Below are 16,706 nucleotides of genomic sequence, written 5' to 3'. Positions count from 1 at the left end.
CTGCCTGGAAAACTGCACTAAAAAGTTTTCTCTTTACTTATTTGATGTCACATCACTGGGTCCCTTTGCTGGTGACTCTACAAAGCACAACAGTAGGTGCCTGTATAAGTGTGGCACAGTATACACAAAGTGTGTTGTGAGGTGTGTGTGTGTGTGTGTGTGTGTGTGTATGCAGATATGATCAGGCTCACAAAGTAAATCTTTTTTTAAAAAAGTCATAAGTCAGTGCCTTCAGGTACTTTAGTGTGGATCTGAGGCAGCAATGACAGTAAAGCAGGGAATTGTATGCTAAGGGTCTCAGATTCAAGCTGATGATATTCCTAAGTTTGAGGATTAAAATATTCCACAATATTCTAGCTGAAGGTCAGGAGCTAGAGAGATGACTCGGGGGTGAATAGCACTGGCTGCTCTTCCAGAGTTCCTGAGTTCAATTCTAGCATTCACATGTTAGCTCACAACTTATAACTATAGTCCCATAGGATCAAATGCCCTCTTCTGCTATGCAGAAAGAACACTCATACACATAAAATAAACATATTTTTAATAAAGGGGTAGAAGAGCCGGTACAAAGATTGATGATAAATGGCTACTAATGGGCTAAAGAAAGCCCAGGTCATTTTGGCCCTGAATCTGCAATACTAGGACACCATAATCATGACATCCTGCTCGGTCAGGCTGGGGAAACTTTAATCTTTCTCCAGGGACTTCAGATCTCGAAGGGCATTGTTTGCAGGTATTACCCTATGCATCTAACTTCTCATGATTTTTTCAATCAGCTGATAAAGACATAATTCTGTGTTTGGGAATTAAGTGCAGGTATAGAAGAGAGTATCTTTTCAGATGCGTTAATATCACCTAAAAGACATTAAATTTTTCTGTCACTTATCTACTTCAGTCTTCATTCATTCATTCATTCAAGAAACCTTACTGAGGATTTGGTTATTAGGCACTGAAGGTGAGCCTTAAGGACATTGGAAGCATGTCCCTGCACCCACTGTTTTATTCCTCAGGGGCCACCTGTAGAAGTTTGTCTCCACTGATGGGGTAATATGAAATCATAGGGCCAGACATTGTTGGCTTGTGCCTGTATTCCAGGAAACTGAGGCTGATCAGGAAGTTTGCCATGAGTTAGAGCCTGGCATGATCTACCAGTGAGCATATCAAGAGAAAAAGAAAGCAAGATGTGGTGAAATGCCATAAAGCACTGTCCAACTCAAGAATGCTAATAGCAAGTCTACATTTTTTGGTCCTTTTTTTTTCTACCTAAATTCAAATCATAATCAGCTAAAATTAAAAGTTAGGTGGAGATAACTAACCAAACATAACCTTTAAAACTTAAAATGTGTCACTGGAGGTGATGGCACATTCCTATGATCCCAGTACTCTGGAAGGCAGAGGCAGACGGATCTCTGTGAGTTCAAGGCCAGCCTGGTCCTGCAAAGGTAGTCCAAGACAACCAAGGCTACAGAGAGAAACAAAAACAAACAAACAAACAAAAACTTAAAATGTTCAGCAAGGTAGAGCCTTGCTACCAACTCTGGTGACTGAATTTGATCCTGCGTAAAACCTACATGGTAGAAGGAAAGGACCAGTCCGCCACAAGTTGACCTCTGACCTGCAAGCGCTCCTGCATTGAGACACACACGCACCCACACATACACACATCGTATGCACACACACTAAGAAAGTACTTTAAAATTCCATGTGAAATAATTTCACAAGACTGCTTAGCAGTATCTATTTCCTGCCGTGTCAGACTCCAAGGAGTTTTATAGCCTGTTAGAAAAGCAATAAAGTAATTAGCATGTGTGGAGTTGCAGTTCGGATATCCCACAGCTACAACTCCCCGGATATATTGGAGATTTAGTCTTGATTACAGTGAAGTCTCCTGTCCTGAACACACCTTAGTTGAGACATCATTTTTCCGGGGGCGGCCTCTAAGTCTAGAGGTGTTGGAGAGTCATGCTAGGATGACGTAAGCCACACCACCTCCCAGGGCTTCTGTTCACACAGGCTTTCCGTGGTCAGAAAGCGGGAGCACAGGCTGCTGCTTGCTGGGATGTCACACAAAGCACCCGGAAAAATAAGGACTCGCTCTGTCAAGAACTTAAGAGTCTCCTTTCCTTCCTTCCAGAGCTTGACAACTTTTAACTTTACCTTTTCGTGCTCTGTGGCTCTATCTTTGCTTAGTGGGACTTATTTCCTGCTCATTGTTCTTTGCTCCCTTGGGGTTAAATATTAAACCCGTTTCTGGAAGTCAGCCACGCTTGGGTCCACAAAGATCACTTCCTGACAAGGGCGTAATGAAGGTGGAGAGTGGCACCTTGTGGTCCAGTCTGACTGGGCGGGGCATCGGATGGCCTGGGCACTGTAGGGTTTGCTGTTACTTTAACATTGGCCATGTCTGGGTGGGGATGGCTGAAACAGGGTAAGGCCAGATTATGTAAGATCTGTGTGTTTCTGCGGCTGTGCAAGTTGCGGAAGCAGGCTCGCAGTCCTTGAAGTCAACCCTGCTGGTCTATGTGGCGCAGGAACGTCCTGGCTAGTTAAATATTAAGCAAGGGGAACTCCCAGATCCGAAATGTTACAGCAGAGAGAGAAGAAAACAAGCAAGCACAGCTAGCTCTAAGGCACATGGAAGGCGGAGAACGCCTGTCAGGAAGTTAAGAAACACAAAGAACCCTTGTTTTTTGAAGACTTTTCACCCCCAGTATGTGCTGCATCTAAGGTAAAAGTTCTAACGCTTTCCATTTGACATGGCAGAAGTTTCTAAAAAGCAGATTTGGTGTCTTCTTAACACAAGTACAAGTAACCCACTCATTCTATTTACTCATACCTATTTACTCAGTGGCTTCTTGGCCTGTTTGTTTGTTTTGGGGGGGTGTCAGGCACACTCTCCTGGCAGAGTCTACAAGGGGAAACAGCAAGCATAATAGAATATTTTTAAAATTTCTGAGACACCTTATGCATTTGCTGGTTCTGGGAGCCATTTTGAGAACAGAGAAACATTCTTAGAAAGAGCCAGTAGGAACCGAGCCTCAGATCTCAGGCAGCATTCAGGAAGCTCAAGTAGGAGGATCAGGGATTTGAGGACAGCCTGGGATACACGGCCAGACTCTGTCAAGAAAAAGAGAGAAGAGAGAGAGAGAGAGAGAGAGAGAGAGAGAGAGAGAGAGAGAGGAGAGAGAAAGAGTAGAAATCAGAAGTAGTAGGTAATATTAGGTCAGTGGATATAGTTTAGTGGTGGAAAACTTGTTCGGCTTTTACAAGAACTCAGTGCTAACCCCAGCACCACACTTGCACATTTAAAAGTTAATATTTATTGCATTCTAAATATATGCCAGTTGCTTTGCTAAATATTTTCTATGGAAGATTTATAACAATTCCATGACAGGTACTCATAACATTCCCAATTTACAGGCAAGAGCCAAGAGCACAAGGTCATGGCATGCACTTACACGAGGGTGGGGGTGGGGAATCTAAAACAAACCTTGTTCCTTGAGAACAAACCACCTTTAAATTTTTTTAACTTCTGTTTTAGGGACAGGGTCTTAGTGTGTATCCTGCGCTGAAGATGGAGTCTAAGCTCAGCCTCCCGAGTGCTTGGATTGCAGGGCTGTGTCACTTTTCCTGCTTACTGGTTTTTCTGACATAGTGCTGCTGCTTTTCTGCTTTCCCCACCCCCAACCCCTACCGCCTCCTGCTGCTGCTGGAACTGAGGCTTGCAGGCATGCTGGTCCAACCCTCTCTGACTTAGCCACATCCCCACACTGCAGGTTCTGTTCCTTTGCAGCTGGGGACCACCCATCCCCTCTCCTGTGAGGTGAGTAGCTGGGGCTCATTTTTCTGTGGTCATGCTGTATACCTCACAAAACCATGATTCCACCTGTTCCCCCTTCCACCTCCCCCCGCCCCCCCTGCACATCATGCTTATTTCCCTAGGAATTTCTTTGCCTCAAAACTAGAAATGTATTAACTTTGATCAGTCTGCTTTGTAGTTACTGTTCTAGAAGCACCTGAACGAACTTTTCATGTCGTCAATTCATCTCCTCCTACTTATAAAACAGACACTCTTTCTACCTGGATATCATGGCTATGTTGACTATTAAGTGCTTATTACTATGGTGGTGGGGGGAAACAACCTGATAAGTTCTGGAGCTGTTTTCAAACTTGGAGTCATAGCCTGTCCAGCCCCCATCCTCAATAAGTCAGTTGAAGGAGTCAAGTTCATAGTAGAAAGCAGAAAAGGAAGATGTTTATTCAGTGTGGCCACATGGGAAAGGCAAAAAGATCCAGGGAGCCTCCTAAGTCTTCAGGGTCCTGCAGAAGATGCGATTGGAATTTAGTGAGAGGGCCAAGGTTATGCACTTCTAAGCAGTCTCGGTCAAGGCATGGTCCTGCCCACCATCATCGTCTGGGCTCCTGTGTCATCCTGTAAGGTACTCTGCCAAGTTGTTAGAACTGTGGGAAATCTTTTTGGGAGAAAAGTTCTCCTGTCTTAATGGGGCCTTTTCCTTCTTATGGGAGGAAATTTCCATTTCTTTGGGGTCTGTTGTTTCAGTAGTGTTAAGAAAAACACTGAGAGACCTAAGTGTCTGTTTGGAATAGGTCCATGGGGGCTTACAGAAACTGAAGCCCCAACCAAAGAGTATACACAAACTGGACCTCCGCCTCCAAAATATATGTAGCTGATGGGCAGCTTGGTCTTCGTGTGGCTCCCCTAGCAAGTGAAGAGTGGTAGTTGGGGAGATTGTCTCTGATGTGAACTGTATTGCCTCCTTCTGGATCCTGTTTCCCTCGCTGGGCAGCCATGTCTGGCCTCAGTAGAAGAGGATGCATGTAGTCCTGATGCAACTTGATGTGCTTGGGTGGGTTGGTATGGGGGGAGGGGGTTGCTTCCTTTTTCTGAGGAGAAAGGTGTTGGGGGGGACCAGGAGGACAAGAGGGAGGGATAGGGCTGAGATTGGGATGTAAAGTAAGTAAGTAAATAAATTCAATAAAATAGTAATAATAATAAAAGAATGTGTTCATTTTTGCTAGTCTCCTTACAGAGCTTCAGTTTGGAAACTGAATATAAGGAAAGAAATCCTTATATTTCAGCTCACAGTGGCCATGTGATGGATGTTTGTTAAATAAAAAAAAATGTGTTTATTAAAAAATTTCTCCAAATTTGTATTAATTCCTAGCTTTTCCTGAAGTGGAAGTCTTGCTGATGTTGCTTCTACTTTCCCTCTGTGAGACTCAACTCTCCTTTTGTTCATTCTGGGGAAACAGGCTTATGTGCCTTTAATTTTCCTAGGGACTCCTGAAGGCAGCAGCAAGGTCAGGCTGACATCTGGTGGAGCAACAGAGACCCTGGTGGTCAGAGAAAATCAAGTGAGCTCATAACAAAACTGCAGAGGCAAAGGTCAAAGTGATTTGTTGAAACAGACACTTAATCCTCGAACCAGAATAGAAACAGAGGCAAATCCTTAGGCTGCTAGAGCTTTTTCATGGAAAGCAACAGCAGCAGCAGCAGCTATACTTGCTGAGGGCTTTATGCACATCACTGTTGTATTTTGCCTCAAATGTGTGGTCAAGTAGCCACCATCTAATGCCTCTCTTGGTGCTCCTTTAACTCAGCCTCACTTTTCAATCTTCATCTTCTATCTGCTCTGTGCCTCCCAACCGGTACAACTGTTCTGCTAAAATCAAATGTCTGTGTTAAAACATGACAAAGAGGTTGGCAACATTAAGGAAGGTAACCAAAATGGCTTGCAGCTGGGCAGGAGATAGTTAATCTGATTGGCTAAAAGAGAGGATAGGGCTGCTTAAGATCAGACTATAATTCAAGTTGTTTTGACCCTGAATAGCAGCCCTTGTTCCCTTTTCTGATGGCAGAGCTGAGGGCCAGGCTTTCCTACTGAGTTCTTTACATGGGCCCTAAATCTGGATACTCCAATACTCATCTCATAAATATTCATAAAAAATCTTTAAAACTTACCATGCAAAGCCCACTAGGCTGTTCTCCACCTAGGGACAGCCTGCTTCAATCCATCTTTGGAGTGTTTTGCTTATCTTTGTTTTTTTGTTTTGTTTTGAGGCAGGGTCTCTCTACATAGCCTTGGCTGTCCTGAACTCACTGTCCTGAACTCAACCAGTGTGGCCTTGAATTCACAGAGGTCTACCTGCCTCTGCCTTCAGAGTGCTGGGATAAATGTCCACCACCACCATACCCTGCCTTGATCTGCTTACCTTTAATAACTAAACTGCTGCTTTGTTAAATAAACTTCTGGTTAAATGGTCTGTCTCTTGACTTTTTTCATCCCTTCAAGACATAAACTGAGGGACACCCACAACATCTGACAAGAAAACAAGGCGTTCTTCACTTAAGCTGTGAGAGTTGCTACTGTCTTTCAATTCCTGACGAGTTCTTGGGACTTTAGTTGGCTTTATTTTAATTCATGAAATTGAAGTCACAAAGAAGAATGCCTTGGCTTTCATTTAGGTAAGTAAAGTATTTCGATGGATTCCTGAAAGCTTATTTTATCATTCTTGCTGTTACTGACTATGGCAAACTCATATAAAAAATCAAGTAGCAGATGTGGCAGTGCATGCCTTTAATCCCAGCGCTGGGGAGGCAGAGGCAGATGGAGTGCTGTGATCTTAAGAATAGCCTCGTCTACATAGCAAGTTCTAGGACAACCAGGGCTATGTAAAGAGACACTCTCTCAAAAACAAACAACAAAAAAAATGGGAGGGGAAGAGAAAGGAAAGGAAAGGAAAGAAAGAAAGAAAGAAAGAAAGAAAGAAAGAAAGAAAGAAAGAAAGAAAGAAAGGTAACAATAAAATAAGTGTTTGAATATTAGAAACACCCAGTGTCCTTGTGCACTTATGTGCTTAACACAATGCATGCCATTCTTAGAAGACTTCCTGACTATGTGATAAGGTCACAGAATGTACACATTGTCAGTCAATTTCAACCTTGTGCTTGAGTGTTCTCACTCTTTGGAAATATCTCTGTGCACATCAGCCATGAGTGACTCAGGATGACGTAAACATCTTAAAAATGAAAGCAAGTAAGTCCAGAAACAAAGCACACATTGGTTTGTCCAGCAAGCCTTCTGGGGTCAGACAATGGGAGGGCTCTGTAGGGACGGAGGCCGCAGCTCTCATGAACAGAGACTGCCCCTCATGTGCCTGTTGGAATCTCTCACTCCCAACCGTGATGCCCCAGAGGGAATTCCACTGCGAGATTATCAACAGGCTCCCATAGTGTCTCCTTCAATAAGTGCCTTTCTGGTGAGACATTTCTTCCCTTCTTTCTCTGAAAAGGTTCTGTGTATCACTGAGCCAGCTCCCTTGTACAGACCAGATGAAAAGCGGAACCAGATTCTAAATTAGCATGTCCTACTCTGCAGAGAGTCAGCTTTCCCAGTTCATTGTGGTGGACGACACTCACGCCCCAGGAATCAATGCAGTCCTGCTGTCTTGTATGAATCTTAAATGGGTTCTCCTCAGGCACTCTCCGCTGGAGTCCTACCTGACCACCAGTTTACATCCAAATCCACTGGGGACTCGAGACTGTTGTGCTGTTTCTTGAGACTTCGGAGTCTCAGAGTCTTACAGGAAGACATGTTGAGAAGCTGGGTCAAGCATCCTTGCCACAGTGTTAGAGGAACTTGGTGGAAGCATTTCTCCGCATAAGTCTCTATATCCAAGATTAAGTTCAAGTCAGTTTTGTGTTTTTCTCTTTTAAAAAAATGTATGCAGACTGGGAAATTAAAATGCAAGACTATTTCCTTTTCATCCTCCTTGCCTTTTGTTGTCCTTGACCACCAACCGACTTTGCCCCTTTCTGATCCTTTCCTTCCCCATTTTCAGTCAAAATCTTATCAGCTTCTGGCAGCCTCTTCAGCATCCGTCCTCTGGGTGGCTGGGAGTAACAGGGCGAGCATAAATTCGAGGCTAGGAGTGAAGACGTGTACTGGAAGCTGTGCTGCAGGATCCGTGTGCAGAGGCTGGGTGAGAGAACCTTAGGATGGAAGACAGGAAACAGAGCAAAGGTCAGCACCTAGGCCCCAGAAGGCTGTGCTGAGGCAAGCCCACACGCCGGGGATCAACCTGAAACAGACATGGAAAATGCTTTACAGGGAAAGGAAGGGCAGAAAAGAGCATGACATCACCCCAAATTTCTTCCTATTCCATTTTGGGTAGATGATAAAAACTGTTAAATCACAGATTCTAGGCATACCTATCTTCATGCTTTGTTACATGATTATTTGTCCTTATAATTGAAGACCCTGGCAAATTCATCTTAATATGCCAGTATAGTATGGTTTCTTTAAAAAATATATATATTTTCTGAGTGGATTATATCTGAAATGCCTCCAAAAGCTCGTGCATTAAAGGGTGAGCTGCCACTTTCCAGAGCTTTATGGAAGTGATTAGATCCTAAGTGATTAGTTGCCATCAATGGGTTAATGCGCTGATAAAGTCAAATTTTAATGGCATTTTTAGTAGGTGGGAGACAGGAGGTGGAGGCTGCTTACAGGAACCTGACCATTTTGTGTCTTCGAAGGATACATCTTGCCCTACCCTCTTCCTGTCTGTTTTTGTTATTATTGCCTTGTTTTGAGACAGGGTTTCACATAGCCCAGAGTGGCTTCAACTTTGCTCTGCAGCAGGTGTTCTTGAACTTCTGACCTTTCTGCCTCTGTCTCCCCCATGCTTAGGTCACAGGTGTGCACTGTGCACTACCACCCATAGCTATTTTTTTGAGACAGGGTTTCTCTATGTAGCCCTGGCTGTGCGGGACTCGCTCTGTAGATTAGGCTGGCTCCGAACTCACAGTGATCAACCTGTCTCTGCCTCCCTGTGTGCTGGATCACAGGTGTGTACCGCTGTGCCTGGTGGAGGCTGTTTTTCTTTGTTTTCCTTTGAAACAGGATCTTTGTTTTCCTTTGAAACAGGTGGAGGCTGACCTTGAACTTGCTATGTAGTCCAAGCTACCTTCAAACTCCTCCTTCAGCCTGCCAAGGGCTGGGGTTACAGACACGAGCCACCATGTCTGGGTCTCTCTCCTTCTTGGCCTCAGTGAGGTGAGTGTTCTGCCACATCCTTCCATCATGGTGTTCCATGTCACCGAAGGCCCAGTGTCAGTGGAACCTGCCATGGTTCCACCATGAACCAAAGCCAATCCTTCCTTCCTGTGTTTCTCAGTTATTTGTCACTGTGATAAAAAACTTACATGTATATGGCATAATCTCTAGCATATAAGTTATTCATTTTGTATGAGTTAAATATGAATTAAAGACAGCATCCAAATGCTCTTTTAATATTCTAACGTTGGCAGTTTCTCCATGGAGTATGGAATGTTGAAAAGATTGAAATGAGTTCTCGGTACCAGCCATTTTCACATTTGCCTTGTTTAATCCTTATGAAATTTCACAGAACTGTTGCAAAATTAAATCAGATGAGATAATCCATGTAAAATACTTACAACAAACTTGGCATATACCGTATCATTTTACTTGTTAAAGTAAGTTTATAAACTGGACAGAGTGCCATATGTTTGCAATCTTGGCACTTAGGGGGTAGATGCAGGCAGACGGTTAACTTTAGGCCAAACTTGGCTATATAGTAGAACTCTATGTTTGAAGGAAAAAGAGTAAATCGATGATGGCATTATGCAGTTTTATTCTCAGTTCACACTGACTGTGAAATGAAGCTGCGATAGGCTGGCGAGACATCTGCTCATCAATCCTATTCCCTCTTTCTGGCCGCAAAGGAAGCATCCATGTCTCTGCCTCCTGTGCATCTAGGTGGGACAATGGAGACGCAGTTCTGGCTAATGGTGTATGAGTAGAAATTCCATGTGCAAAGCTGTCTATAAAGACATCCTGTGAGAGCTGAGGAGGTGGCTTAGTTGGTTAAGTTCTTGTTGTACAGCGTGAGGACCTCAGTTTGAGTCCCATGTAAAAAAATCTAGTATAGTGGCAGACGCTGTAATTCCAGTGCTAGGGAGATGGAGATGGGAAGGATGCCAGGGAGCAATGCCCAGCCGGATTAGCCTAAGTCAGTCCCAGGTTCCAGTGAAAAATTCTGTCTTGAAAGAAACACTAGGCAGACATGTCTTGAGGAGTGACATCAAAGGTTGATCTTTGACCTCCACAAAAACATGCATATATGTGCATCTGTACACACACGATTCTGCACACACACACACACACACACACATTATCCTTTGAGGTCTTATCCTCCTTGTCTCTATATACATGGGGCTGGGCGAAAGAAAGGATGATTCCGTGATAGAGAAGCCACATAGTGGGTGGGGTCTTGGATCCCTGTCTGAGTCATCAATGCAAGAGAGTACCCTGGCTTACACTAGGCTATGCTGAGCAGAAGACAAATTTTTATGTATCAAGGCACTGAGAACTGGGAGTGTGTTAGTTATTGTAACTTATGTCGGCCTTATATTTAACATAATGGTATTAAAGAAGAGGATACATGTATATATATATATATATATGTGTGTGTGTGTGTGTATTTACAATATATATGTATAAATATATTTACTATATATGTGTATATATATTTACCAAATAAGTAACAAATAAGGCAGTAAATTCTTATTTGTTTGTTGTTCAGTACTGGAGACTGAATTAAACACATTCTACAACCGAGCTATGATCCAGTGAGGCAGAAGATTTACCCAAGAAAGCAATCTGCAGAGCTGTGTGGAGGTTCTGGAGAGCCACAGAGCATCATCCTGCTGAGAGGTGCACTCCAGTTTACACAGTGACCACGGCAGAGCTGAAACATGGATCAGACATGAATCAGGGTGTCCTACTGCCGGAGCTTTGAGAGAAACAGCAAAGGAGCATTCTGCTATGGCCCAAGGCCACAGGGGACAAAGCAGGCTGAGTTATATATTAACTGGGTTGAAGGATGGTGCGGTGCCCTAGAGGCACTAAGGAGGCAGTGGTGAGCTGCGCAGGACTACGTAAATAAATCATGCATTCAGAAGCCAAAAGAGGGGAATAAAGCAGATTGTAGAGCCATGAAATTTATATCAAGAAAACGCCCTCAACTGTGGTGTCTAGCTTAGAAAATGACAAGAAAGCGGGCAGAGGCTTTTGGGGAAGTGGTAAGGGACTAGTGGAAGGGAGAGGAGGAACATAAGAAGAGAGTGGAGGTCAATATGATCCAAGTTCACTGCACATGTACATGAAAATGTTATTATAGAATTCACTGTCTTGAAGCTGGGGAGATGGCTGAGTCGGTAAAAGTGTTTGCTGTGCAAGTTTGGATCTCCAGTGTCCATGTAATCAAACAAACAAATGAACAAGATCTTGGCACAGTGACACTCATCACAACTCCAGTATGGGATCGATGGAAGCAGGCAGATCCTGGTACCCACTGGCTAATGGCTTGAGTAAATCAGTAAGCTCCAGGTTCTGTGGAAGACCATCTCAAAAAATAAGGTAAAAGCAACAATTATCAGTGTTAACTTCTGGGCTGCACATGTATACACACACACACACACACACACACACACGGAGGTGCGAGCATCCGTTATTTTGAATAATTAATATACATTAATTTTGAAAGGGAAGGAAAAATAAAAGGACCCAAGCTGGATAATGAGTCACTAAAGTAGATATTGAGTCATGGGAGGATGTTGGAATCTGACTTTAATGTGACATTGGCCAAGAAAGCAATATTGATGGCGAGAAGCCAGGAGAGAAATGAGAGCATCGTGAAATTTCCAAACAATTCTCATGTGTACATGCTGCTATTATGCAATACGGAAGCCCGAGCTATAAAATCTAACTCCATTATCACTCCGAGTGCTCAGACTTGGGGCTCTAGGAGTACAGCTCCCTCACCTTCAGTCCTGAGCACTCTGCTCACAGATGTTAGGAGCTCGTTTGGCCTTCACTGGTAGACACACAAATCTGCTGGTTATATAAGTGATTTAGGAAATGTACTTCACTTTGTACAATTTTGGTCTCCTACTCTGAATGTAGTACATAAAGATGAAATAAAAATAAATAAATTTAAAGAATAATAAACTTAAAAGAAAAAAGAAGCAAGAAAAACAAGAGAGAAAGGACTTAATTTTTTTATTAGTCATATTGCAAAGTACAAATCATGATCAAATAGTTTGTCACCTGCTTGGGACATTTCTGAGAATAGAGGAGGGGCCAGTTACTGATTAAGCTGCATTTGCCTGTGTGAACTGTGAGGTGTTCTCATCATATGTTAGGAAACAGGAGTGCTCACCGCATAAAAGCCCATCAGGCTGAAGCTCAGTAAAGCATAACCCTGGAACCCTGGATTTGATCGCCAGCCCTGCAAAACAGGAAATAAAAATGTCACCTTTAGCACTTAGTAAAGGAAAAAGACTGAAGCTGAGGAAAGAGTCAGTGACCTAGGTGCTTGCCATGCAAGCAGAAGGAGCTGAAGTCAGATCCACAGCCCTCACTGTAAAAGCTGGGTGTGACTGTCACTGTACCTGTAACTCCTTTGAGTCTGCTAGTCTAGCTGACTCAGAGAACTGCGGGTTCAATGGGAGACCCTGCCTGGAAAAACAAGGGGCGGAGAGACTGAGCCAAGAGACCTCTGGCCTCCACACTCACATGTGTGATCTCCACACACAAACACGTCTGCACACCTATGCATGTGCACGTGTATGCATGAAGGCCTGGTAATGGCAGAGGTCAGCAGAGGGTACCAGATTCCCGGGAACTGAAGTTGTAGATGGTTGTGAGTTACGGTGCAAGTGCTGGGAATTAGACCCAGGTTTTCTGAATGGGCGGTGCTCTTAACTACTCTCCAGCTCCCACGAACATACTTTAAAAATCTTTTCCCTCTCTCTCCCTCCTTCTCCCTTCTATGTTTCTCGAGGTGGTTTTATTTAGATAAGGTATGCACAGCACATCTGACAGAAGGTTCTGCCTCTTTCAGCTTATCCATCACAAAGGAGAGATAATGTTCCATTAGCTTTGGTGTGAAATACCTTGTTCTCGAATTTCTGGCTTACACCCCATGAGCAGTACGGAGCCATCTCCATGACAAAAGGATGGATTCCTACTACTGGCTCATCTTGGCTCATGCACATGGTCTTTCTGTGTTGAAGGCATGTGCATGCTATGAACCAAGAACGCTAATGGCTGGAAGGAACAGTTGACCAAAGAGAAAGACAGTTCTGGAAAACCAAACCATAACTGTCTACTGAAATGGCTTTTTTATAGAGTCAAGTCCACAGGCAACATGGGAACTAGGAGCTGTTACACAAAATGACACGAGACTTGCTGGGAAAGTGGTAAGCCCATGACTGCTGTGGATTTGAGGGCCTTTTGCAACCCTCTTTTCTCTGGATCGAGATTGAACCCAAGGCCTCACGTGATGATAAACCCCAGTCTTATACTCTGATTTAGCAAAGATTCCCCAGGCTTCTGTGTCCTCTCATCACCTAGATAGAATGCTCTTTTGGAGACATTCAGGTCCTAAGACTGTCTCTGTAAGCCACGAGCACCTCTCAGATGAATGATGGTGAGGGTGATGTAGGAGGACAGATCTAGTTCTACACTTCTTGCCTTACTTGGCTTAGTCCTTGTCATGTGCTGCTAGAGCCGTGAAGACATGGGGTACCTTCAGGTTTTAATGGAGGTTGGGAAACAGAAAGAAAAAAGGGGAATCCATGCAACAATATTTGAGAAGGGGGTTTCCAGAAGCAAGTTTCACTTCCGCCAAGATTGTCCCAGCTCCTCTTTCTGCCTCCACTGGCTCCTGCTCCAACTGCACTGTTGGAACACATGAGCATTCATGATGGAGCCTAGAGTGGAAAGAGATGCTACTTTTCACTCTGATACAATCTTCTTCCTTGGGAACAGTTCCTTTTCCCTGTGCAGCTCTCCTTTCTGAGGAAAAAGGAAGGGGTAAGGATAAATGTGTGAGAGCTGACTGAGGGTAAAACCCCTGTCCTTCCAAGAGGCAGTTCAGCCCTGGGGCAGAGAGGAGAGGGTGATCTGGGGATGGTGATTTTGAAATAGGCCCCTTGCCTCTACTAGAGTCCTGTGCTTGCTACAGAGAACCAGGCAGCCTCCACGACAGCTGTGAGAAAACGGCAGCCTTAACTCTTATAAACACCCAACTGTCTCAGGCCAAGCGTGGTTGGCGCAGATAAGCCTTACCCCTACACAGCGCTGAACAAAAGAACTGTCAGTGGCAGGCGCCACTCTTTGGAAATACGAAAGCTGAAAGTATTAACCGTTCTTTGGAGTTTCAGAGTATATATGAGAAATTCCATAACGGGCCTGTAATAGGTCAAGTTTATCAGGTTGGGCTGAGCCAACTGCAGAAATGTTTCTAGGAACTAAGAATAAACACTTAACTGTTTGTGTTTCATCTGTGATAAGTTGCTAACACAATGTACTAGTGTGTCCGTGTGCTTCAGCCTAGCGTTAGGAAAACAAGACAAGCTCCTAGAAGTGGACAGGCTCATTCCCATGCCACTGTGTGCTCACTGCATGCCCAGTCTAGTTCCTTTGTTCTTTCTAATGCTTCTTTCCTCTTTCATGATTCAGGTCAGAATCTTTGCTCTTGCATTTCCTGTTAAAGCGTAGAGCAGTGGCTATGGTCCCTCTCCTGTGGTACCTTGCCTCCAGGACGAGTCCCTTTCTACTACACGTTTCACGCTGAAGAAAAACACTGCACCTAAGCTAAGGTTTCCTTCCCCACAGCAGCCAACACTTAAAGGAAAGATTTGACAGAACTTGCAAACAATTAAAGAGATTTTATTGCTTAAAAGAGAATGTGTAAACCCCAATTTAGGATGACCTTCTGGAACCATCCTGGGACAATGGTCTGAAGCCTTTGTCATATAGCTCACCTGGTTTCTCTGCCCATTCAAGATTTCCTCCTCTCTCCAGAGTGTTCTAAAGAGCACCTGCCCCAATAAAGGTGTGCACAGAAGCCATCTCAGTCTGCTTCCGGCAACCTGACCCCTGAAGCCATACAACACAAACACTGAAAAATGAATTGTTTATAATTGCACAACTTGATGAGTTAAGAAATGAACCCACTTATATAAGGACAAGCACCCATATTAAGAAACACTATTTCCTTATCACCCAGTAGAACCAATTTTCTCACTTCTAACATTGTTGCTGAGCGTTTTGTTTGGAGGTTTGCAATGTTGTTACCAGAGGTCTGGTACAACCCACTCCTGCTGACATAGAGCTTGCCCTTCTGAAAATCTAAGTCAACTTGTTTTATTTGAGACAGGATCTCTATATAGCCCTGGCTATCCTGGAATTCTCTACATGAGCCAGTCTGCTCTCAAAATTTTTATCCATCTTTTAAATCCCGGAGATCTGCTTGTCTCTGTCTTGCCAAGTGCTGGGCTTAAAGGAATGTGCCCCTACACCGAGCTCAAGTTGTTGTTTTATTTTTTTTGTTGACAAATACTTGAGTCAGCCCTGTTCAAAGAAATGATGAATGACACCACAATCAATATCCTAGGATATGTCTTTAGATAGGCATGAACATCCCTTGCGGTAGAATATGCACATATTTTAGTTCTATTTGGTACATCACTACCAGTTTTGGCAAAGTGGTTGAACTCATTTGTACTGCCACTTATACTGTAATAGGCAGTAAGAGTGACCCTTGGCTTTTATTCATCTTTTAAAGCTCAATCTCGTTGGCAAATGTGTAGCAGTTCTATATTGTAATTTCAATTTGCATTTTCCTGGAGTGGTCGACATGAAGCACATTTTTATGTTTTTCTGTTTGCTCTTTGTCTTTTCTTCTCTCTTTTACATAGGTTCTCTCTGCACCATCTTGGAACTCATCATTTAAACCAGGCTGGCTTTAAACCTGCAATGATCACCTAACCTCTACCTCCTGAGAGCAGGAGGGACAGGCATTCCTGGCCTCTTAATCACTTTGTCATGGTCTTACCTTTGGCATTGGTTGTTGGGAGCTATTACAAAGACCACCTTCCTTTAAGGGTGAGGGGGGAGCTTATTCAAGACAAAGAAAGGGACTTGCTCATGGTAAAGAGAAAATGCAAACTGTTTGTGTTTCATCTGTGATAAGTTGCTAACACAATGTACTAGTGTGTCCGTGTGCTCACTGTACCTGTACCAAAGTGTATCACAGGGAAACTGATCACTTCCTTCAGAAGAGTATGAAGATGAGGAACACTTAAACCAAAGTTGTTGGGAAAGGGAGGTTATAAACAAGATTTTTCCACAGCAGCAAAGCCATGGACTCATGTGAAAGAAGGTAAATTGGAGAAGGGAAGAGAGACCTAAGAGTATAGATGGGGTCACGCTGCTGCACTCAGAAAAGCCAAGTGGTGGCGTTGGTTGGGTTCCAGCAAGATCCCAAGAATTCAATTAACTGATGACACTCCACAAACATAAGATGTTTTCCTGAATGCCAACACTGTTAGAAAAGGCTATGTATCTTGGCTGGCATCCAAAAATGAAAAAAAAAAAAAAAAGAAAGAAAGAAAAGAAAAGAAAAAAGGAACCAAATGGTTGCTAGTTGTGTGTATGCAGGCAGGGCTGCTAGCCGACCAAGTGGCTAACACAGGGGCACAGAGCTTTTTCAGGCTTATTGAACCAACAGCACACATGAGAAATAACAAGGGCAGAGTGACCTGGAACATAAAAAAACATCATTATCCAGGCAGCTGAGTTCCTGAAGAG

The sequence above is a fragment of the Meriones unguiculatus genome, chromosome 8, assembly GCF_030254825.1.
Source record: "Meriones unguiculatus strain TT.TT164.6M chromosome 8, Bangor_MerUng_6.1, whole genome shotgun sequence".
NCBI classification, from domain to species: domain Eukaryota; kingdom Metazoa; phylum Chordata; class Mammalia; order Rodentia; family Muridae; genus Meriones; species Meriones unguiculatus.
This window is presented reverse-complemented; position numbering follows the sequence as displayed.